This window comes from Felis catus, chromosome B4 (assembly GCF_018350175.1).
Source record: "Felis catus isolate Fca126 chromosome B4, F.catus_Fca126_mat1.0, whole genome shotgun sequence".
NCBI lineage: Eukaryota > Metazoa > Chordata > Mammalia > Carnivora > Felidae > Felis > Felis catus.
Genome location: NC_058374.1, coordinates 42,631,068 through 42,638,970, shown reverse-complemented (window position 1 = coordinate 42,638,970; position 7,903 = coordinate 42,631,068). Strand labels below are relative to the sequence as shown.

Genomic DNA, 7,903 nt, shown 5'->3' with positions numbered 1-7,903 from the left:
AATAAATAAATCATCTTGTGTGATTAATTAACTTACTTCTTACCCACATAAAGTAGTCACGCTTGAGAGAACTGAGAAAATCATCCTTCGAATATATATATATATTTTAGTGCATTCTCTAGAAACCATGATTAGAAAGCCTGCCCTAATGCATCGTTCTTGTCTTCATGGTCAAAGCTGGCTCATTGCCATGTTCGTGGTCCGGCTCGGAGGAAAGGGAAACAAGGAAGTACAGGACAAGTAATTTCTTTTCAGGAAAACAAGGTCAAAATTGTGTTTGTTCGTTCAGTCAGGTATTGTTAAGAACTCACTCATATGGCCACCCTTAAGGTTTAAGAATACCAGAAAATGGGGCCTCTACCAAAGTGGGCAAGTGTTAGGAAGAAAGGAAGAATGGATTTTGAGATACAACAGTCTACCACAGGAGGATTGGGGTGAGGCGGTTGGCTTATCCACTGTGGGAAGTCTCCCATTTGGAAGAAACCTTTACCTGTGATGATCTCAAACGGACTCTACTCACAACTTTCTTGGCTTTTTCTCCGATCTTATCCTTTTAACTCAGCCCGGTAGTCATGTCCTAGAATGACAGTTTTGCTTTATTACAAACCCTATTACAGTTCTTTCTTTCCAGTTTTATTGAGATACAATTGACTATATAAACTTGAGTACAGCATAATGTTTTGACTTTACATGTATTGTGAAACGATTACCACAAAAAGTTCCGTTAACATCCATTAACTCATATAGATACAAAGAACAGGAAAAAAATGTTTTTTTTTTTTCTTTGGGGAACTCTTAGAATTTACTCTTTGAACGACTTTCGCATATACCATACAGCAATATTAACTATAGTCATCATGTTGTACATTTTATCCCTAATACTTTTTATCTTATAACTGGAAGTATCTTTTGACCAGCTTCACCCGATCCCCTCTACCCCCACCACTAACCTCTGGCAACCACAAATCCAACATTTTTCTATATCTTTCTATATCTTTTTTACATCTGATCTCTCTCTCGCTCTTTCAGATCCCACATATCAGTGAGATCTTACAGTATCTGTCTTCCTCTGTCTGATGTATTTCACTTCACATAGTGCTCTCAAGATTCATTCATATTGTCATAAAAAGAATTCCTTCTGTTTCATAGCTGAAGAGTATTCTATGATGTGTGTCTGTATATATGTGTATATATACATTTTTTAATTTACCTATTTATCCCTCGATGGACACGTAAGTTGTTTCCATGTCTTGGCTATTGTAAATCACGCTGTAGTAAACGTGGGGGGTACAGATATCTTTTCAAGTTAATGTTTTCATTTTCTTCAGATAAACGTCCAGACGTGGAATTGCTGGATCATAGGGTTGTTTTATTTCTAATTTTTCCAAGAACCTCCATACTGTTGCCATGGTAAATTGGCTGCACCGATTTACATTCCCATCAACAGTGCACAAAGACTCCCTTTTCTCCACAACCCCGCTAGCATTTGTTATCTCTTGTCTTTTTGATGACAGCCATTTGGGTAGACATGAGGTGATACTGGGCTTTGGGTTTGCATTTCCCTGGTGAGGAGCAACGTGGAGCACTTTTTCATGTTCCTGTTGGCCACTCATGTATCATTTGTGGAAGAATGTCTATTCAGGTCCTTTGCCCATTTTAAATGGGATTATTTATTTTTACTTGAGTTGTAATTGTTCTTTATATCCTTTGGATATTAACTTCTTTATCAGGCATATTATTTGCAAATATGTTTTCCCATTCCTTAGGTTGTCTTTTCATTTTCAGCGTTTCTTTTTGCTGTGCAGAAGCTTTTTACTTTGATGTAGTCCATTTTTTATTTTGTAACTTGCATGCTAGGTGTCATTTTCCAAAAAATAATTGCCAAGACACATGTCAAGCAGTTTTTCTCCTATGTTTTCTTATAGGAGTTTTATGGTTTCTGGGCTTCTCTTTTTCTTTCTTTCTTTCTTTCTTTCTTTCTTTCTTTCTTTCTTTCGGTTTCACATCTCACATTTAAGTCTTTAGCCCATTTTTTTAAATGTTTATTTATTTTTGAAAGAGAGAGAGAGAGAGAGCAAGCAGGGGAGGGGCAGAGACAGAGGGAGACACAGAATCCGAAGCGGGCTCCAGGCTCCGAGCTGTCAGCACAGAGCCCAATGCGGGGCTCGAACTCACGACCTGGAGATCATGACCTGAGCTGAAGTCGGACACTTAACCAACTGAGCCACCCAGGTACGCCTATCTTTAGCCCATTTTGAGTTAATATTTCTCTCTTCAGACAAGTTTAAAAATCCCACTGATTTGGGAAGATAAGCTAACTGGCAGTTTCCAGGAACTTAGTCGCTCTTCAACGTCATAATATTTGTCACCATTTTACTGACTGATGTTGATGGTTAGTGATCTCTCCCAACTAGAATAAAAGCTTCATGAAGGCAGAGATTATCGTTTCATTGTTGTCAATGCTCACTGCTGATGCTCAGCACAAGGTTTTGATAATAACTGATGGTTATACGGTACTTACTATGTGCTTTGTAACTAGGATGACTATGTAATCCATATTCCGAACCGCGACGCTTTTTAGATCAAATGGAAGGCCCTATTAATAATTATGCCAAGACAACAGAAATAATCAAGAATGTCCTGGGCAAAGTAGGATTCACAGTTACTCTGCGTGTTACTGCTCTACACCAACTATATGCGTGTTTTTCGGATATTTCGTTTGCTCCTCATTACAGCACTTGAGGGGATTACTGTTCTCCTGTCTTACAGACGAGATCTGTACCGTTGTTACCCCCATTTTACAAATGAGGAAGCTGTGACTTAGAACGACTAACTAATTTAGGTAAGACCGCACCACTAAAGCCAGGGTTTGAACCCAGGTAGTCTGGCCTCAGTGCTCATGATCACATATTAACTTGCAAAATATTTGTGGCTTAACGAATGAACTGGCTACACGCTCTTCCATATCCTTTGTAGTTTCAAGTTCTCTCCATCAGGAGACGCTGAAGAGAGATGAGCCCGTCTTTTTTCCCCATAACGAAGCATGTAACTCGGTGAGTCCAAATGAGAGAAAAACCCGGGGGGGAATTTGAAACTCAGTGTGAGCTGGTGTATGCATGGTGGCTTCACGTATGAATTCATATGCAGGAAATAGATTCTGGCTCTGGAAAAAGGAAAACAGATACAAATTACTTGAAAACAATTTTATTTTTACTGTGTAATGTGTTCTGTTAATTTGTTGCATAACGGTTTAATTCCACGGAGTAGAATTCTTTCCAATTGAATCTCAGGTCTATTCTATGCGATACATTTCTCTTTTTTTAAGTTTATTTATTTATTTTTGAGAAAGAGAGTGCATGAGCAGGGGAGGGGCAAAGATACAGGGAGAGAGAGAGAATACCAAGCAGGCTCCGTGCTGTCAGAGCAGAGCCTCAAGCAGGACTCAAACTCATGAACCATGAGATCGTGACCTGAGCCGAAATCAAGAGTCAGACGCTTAACCAACTGAGTCACCCAGGTGCCCCAATTCTATATGATACATTTCTTTTTTTAAAATTCTTTTTTTTTAATGTTTATTTATTTTTGAGAGAGAGAGAGAGAGTGAGCAAGCAGGGGGAGGGGAAGAGAGAGGAAGACACAGAATGCGAAGCAGGCTCCAGGCTCTGAGCTGTCAGCACAGAGCCCGATGTGGGGCTCGAACTCACGAACGGTGAGATCACGTTTCCGAGCTGAATTTGGGCGCTTAACTGACTGAGCCACCCAGGCACCCCTATGTGATGCATTTCTAAGAGTAGGTACAATGATTATTTCAGGTAAATAACTGATGTGGGAAGACATGAGAGTGAGGTAAAGTAAGGAAATCTATTCTTATTTTTCCAGTTTGGGGGCTGAACATAATCATTGTTATAAAATTATTAGTACTGATTTTCTGAAGAAAATTTCCTTCAAAACTGTTTAATTTTGTTTCTCAGCCTATGTCCAAATCTCCGAGATGAAAATATTAATATCCACATTCACAGCATTGTTTTTGCTTGTTGTTTTTGCTGGCCAATATACAAAATTTTGTTGGCCTTGGATCATCAGAAAACATAAAACTGGCTCAGAAGAAAGTACAAAACTCTAATGTTTAACACCCCCTTTCATCGAGAGACCACAAACTTTAATTTTCGAACGGTTTTTTTTTTAATTTTTTTTTCAACATTTATTTATTTTTGGGACAGAGAGAGACAGAGCATGAATGGGGGAGGGGCAAAGAGAGAGGGAGACACAGAATCGGAAACAGGCTCCAGGCTCCGAGCCATCAGCCCAGAGCCGGACGCGGGGCTCGAACTCACGGACCGTGAGATCGTGACCTAGCTGAAGTCGGACGCTTAACCGACTGCGCCACCCAGGCGCCCCTCGAACGTTTTTATTTGAATCATATTTTCACTTTTTCTAGAGCTCGGAAAGCACATAGTAACACATAATGGGCAACAGTTTTAGTCAGTTTTACTCATCTAGGGATCTTAGAGGAAAAGTTAAAAAAATAAAGGGAAGTTTCTTTTTTTGGGGGGGATATAATTTCTTTATTCGTTCACAGATAATTATAGGCTCTAACCAGGGTCTTTGCTAGGCACGAGGATGAGGTACTAGGAATGACTAGGAACATACAAGATGCAGGGGGGAACTGCATTCCTTCTGGAGGCTCTAAGACAGAATTCACTCTTTGCCTTTTTCAGCTTCTGGAAGCTGCCTGTATTCCTTGGTTTATAAGCCCTAAAGGGAATTTTCAATATCGTTCCCACTAAAGAGGAAGAACATGGTGAATTTTGGAAAGTCCATGAACTTTGGAGCCAGACCCTGCATTTAGGCTATGTAATCTAACTTGGTTTTCTCATTAAAGGTCTCTTTCTTCACTTATGAAAATGATGATGAAAAGCTTGCCATGACCCTAGCCGAGCGAGGCACATGAATACCACCAGTGATAGACATCAGCGTTAAGTGCCCCTTGATATGGTGCACTGAGAAGTACATGACCTCTGCAGCATCCCTCCTAACCGTGCATAGCCTCAATCTCATAGTGAGAAATCACCGGAGAAGCCCACCCTTAACTGATGGACACCCTTCAAAAAATGTCAGAGTCATAAAGACAAAGAAGAACTGAGGAATCGAATCGTTCCAGGTTGGAAGAAAGTAAGGAGAGAGGACAAAACGAAATCCAATGCGCAGTCCTGGATTGGATCCTTGGGCAGAGAAACAGTGGAAAAACGGGTGAAATTCGAACAAGCTTTGAATTTAGTTAAGAGTATTAGACCGATATTAGGATGTACCATCATTTCTTTTGATAAATATCTGATGGTTCTGTAAGATATTAACATAAACAGAAGTTGGGTAAAGGGTATACAGGGACTCTGTTCTGTGTTTGCAATTTATAAAAAAGTCTAAAGGTATCTTTTTAAAAAGCCTATCTTGAAGACTTTTAGAATAAAATGTTCTGGGAAATCTGTAGTTTGATTTTTATTTTTACTGCTCTTAATTGAGCTCAGTTTGTTACATTAGTGAGCCTGCAAAGCTTTCTTGTTTACGGTAACTTATCAGAGTTACTTTTTCTTCTTTTTAACTTTCCTAATTTAGTCAGCCTCTTGGGCCAGGCAATAACCCGAAGTGCCAGGGGCCTTGGTTTTGTTGATAATTCAACAGACGGTACAGTTTCACAGCTCAGAACTCTTCTGAAGTCTCAGGCTTAATGAGGACATTAACCTGCCCCCGGAGGTTTGCACGATTCCAAACATATTTTTCACCTATTGCCTTGGTACTAATTGGAGGTAGGTGTGGGACCAGAGGCCATTAATTTCTCAAGGACCAAGGACCGTAATTTCTGGTTGAGAGTGAAAGAGAACAGAGAGCAGTGCTAATGAATGGACTCCAGCTTCTCATCAGAACAATGAAAACAAGAACCCTTTAGAAGATGCTATCTTTGGCATCAGATCTCCACATGGCAATGGGAGATGTGCTCAGCACAATTACGAAGTTGTTAAACTTTGTTACAGCAACGCCTGCCTCCTGTCATTTTTCTGCTCCTTCTTACCTGATGCTTTGCCTCATACCCTCAACCATATCGTGCCCATTCTTTGCTAGAGACCCCCTCGTGCTTCTGATTGATCACTGCCGTTAAGATATATCTGTTGTAGCTGAATCCAATCTGTCCTCCCTGCCTAATTCTGCCTCCATAACTTCATGTGGCCTTGTGAGAAATTAACAAGGACTTCCTTTTGTATTTTCTGCCATTGCACCTTAGAGAGGTCTTTAAGGCCCAAAGACATGATTAAATGTTGGATGTAATTTCCTCTGACGTGTTGATTGAGGCAGAAAGTTTTCTAAAGGCGATTTTTATCAGGAATGTAAGAGCTGGGATGTCACAGATTTATGATGCTTGTCTATGTCGTTGATCACTTGAAGATTAGCCTGATTTTCCACTTGTTGAGAGGACGCTACACCCTTCCAAATGGTTAGTCCAATGAATATGAACTTAGATTCTGATCTTATCTAATTTATAATGATTCAGGATCCAAGGATTTGATTTTAAGTGTTAACTCAGCCCAGATATTTCTAATGTATATTTTTTACTGCTTAAATAATGCAGGTCCAGATACTTTAAAAGAAATTATCTGGTAAGTAATGAGAATGCATACAGTTTTGCCGATAGTTTCTTGCCTTTTCCAACTCTTACAAATCTGAACGCCAACTACTCAAAAAATTAGAATTTTAGATAAATAATACATATTTTTTGCTAATCTGCTTCAATCACATCATTTTACAAGTAAATAAACAGAAAGAACAAGTAATTTACCTAAAAACATAATTCGCTTGTGTTCTAGATAGAACTAGAATCTAGACTAATAGGTGGCCAGATGTTCTTTCCACCATAGGTTATTGTTTTTAATTTTTATTTAAAAAGTTTTAACATCTTTACTGAGGTATAAATTGATATACAAAGAATTGCATATATTTAATGTGTACAATTTGATGAGTCTGGGCATATGCAAACACGCATGATGCCATTACCACAATCAATAGACATGCCCCACACCTCCCAAGTTCCTGTGTGTGTGTGTGTGTGTGTGTGTGTGTGAAGCACATTTAACATAGGTCTGCCCTCTTGACAAATTTTGGCGTGTACAGGACTGTATAGTTAGCTATACTGTATTTCTTGTACAGCAGATGTCCAGAATTTATTTATGTAGTATAACTAAAACTTTACACCCATCGAACAACAATTCCCCATTTCTTTTACTCTGTAGCCCCTGGCAACCACTATTGTATTCTTTGCTTCGATGAGTTTGACTATTTTAGATACCTCGGATAAGTTGAATCATGCAGTATTTGTCCTTCTGCAATTGGCTTAAGTCACATAGTATAATGTCTTCTAGGCTTATCAATGTGGTCACAAGTGGCAGGATTGACCTTTTTTAAAAAATTTGTAATAACCGTATTTAAACTGACATATTAAAATATAAAATTATATTAAAGTTTAGTGCAATAAGAAGAGAACTTTGCACATTCCTTCCATTTGACATTTTGTAAGAGTATACTATATATATATACTATATATATGTACACACTGTATATATATGATATAATGTATATATATAGTGTGTGTATATATATAGTGTGTATATATAGTGTGTATATATATATAGTGTATACATATATATACACATATATATATATAATAAAGGTTGTTTCTCTATAGTATAGCATGAACTGCAGATGTAGAAAGTTATAGAATTTCATTAATTATCCTAATACTTTAAAACACCATTTTCTACCAAACACATCCTAGAGCTTTAACTGACAATTTATACTAACCAAACTTAATTGTCAAGTTAGCACCCTAGGTTTAAAAACTTGGAGAATGTATATA

General features: G+C 38.3%; 1 long non-coding RNA gene across 1 annotated transcript; it reads left to right on the top strand.

The window, feature by feature from the left end:
• Window positions 1–2,313: 2,313 nt before the first annotated feature.
• Window positions 2,314–7,530, top strand: LOC123386821. The gene is made up of 2 exons (XR_006601265.1): window positions 2,314–3,053; window positions 4,883–7,530. It is a non-coding gene; the product is annotated as an uncharacterized LOC123386821 (long non-coding RNA).
• Window positions 7,531–7,903: the final 373 nt, after the last annotated feature.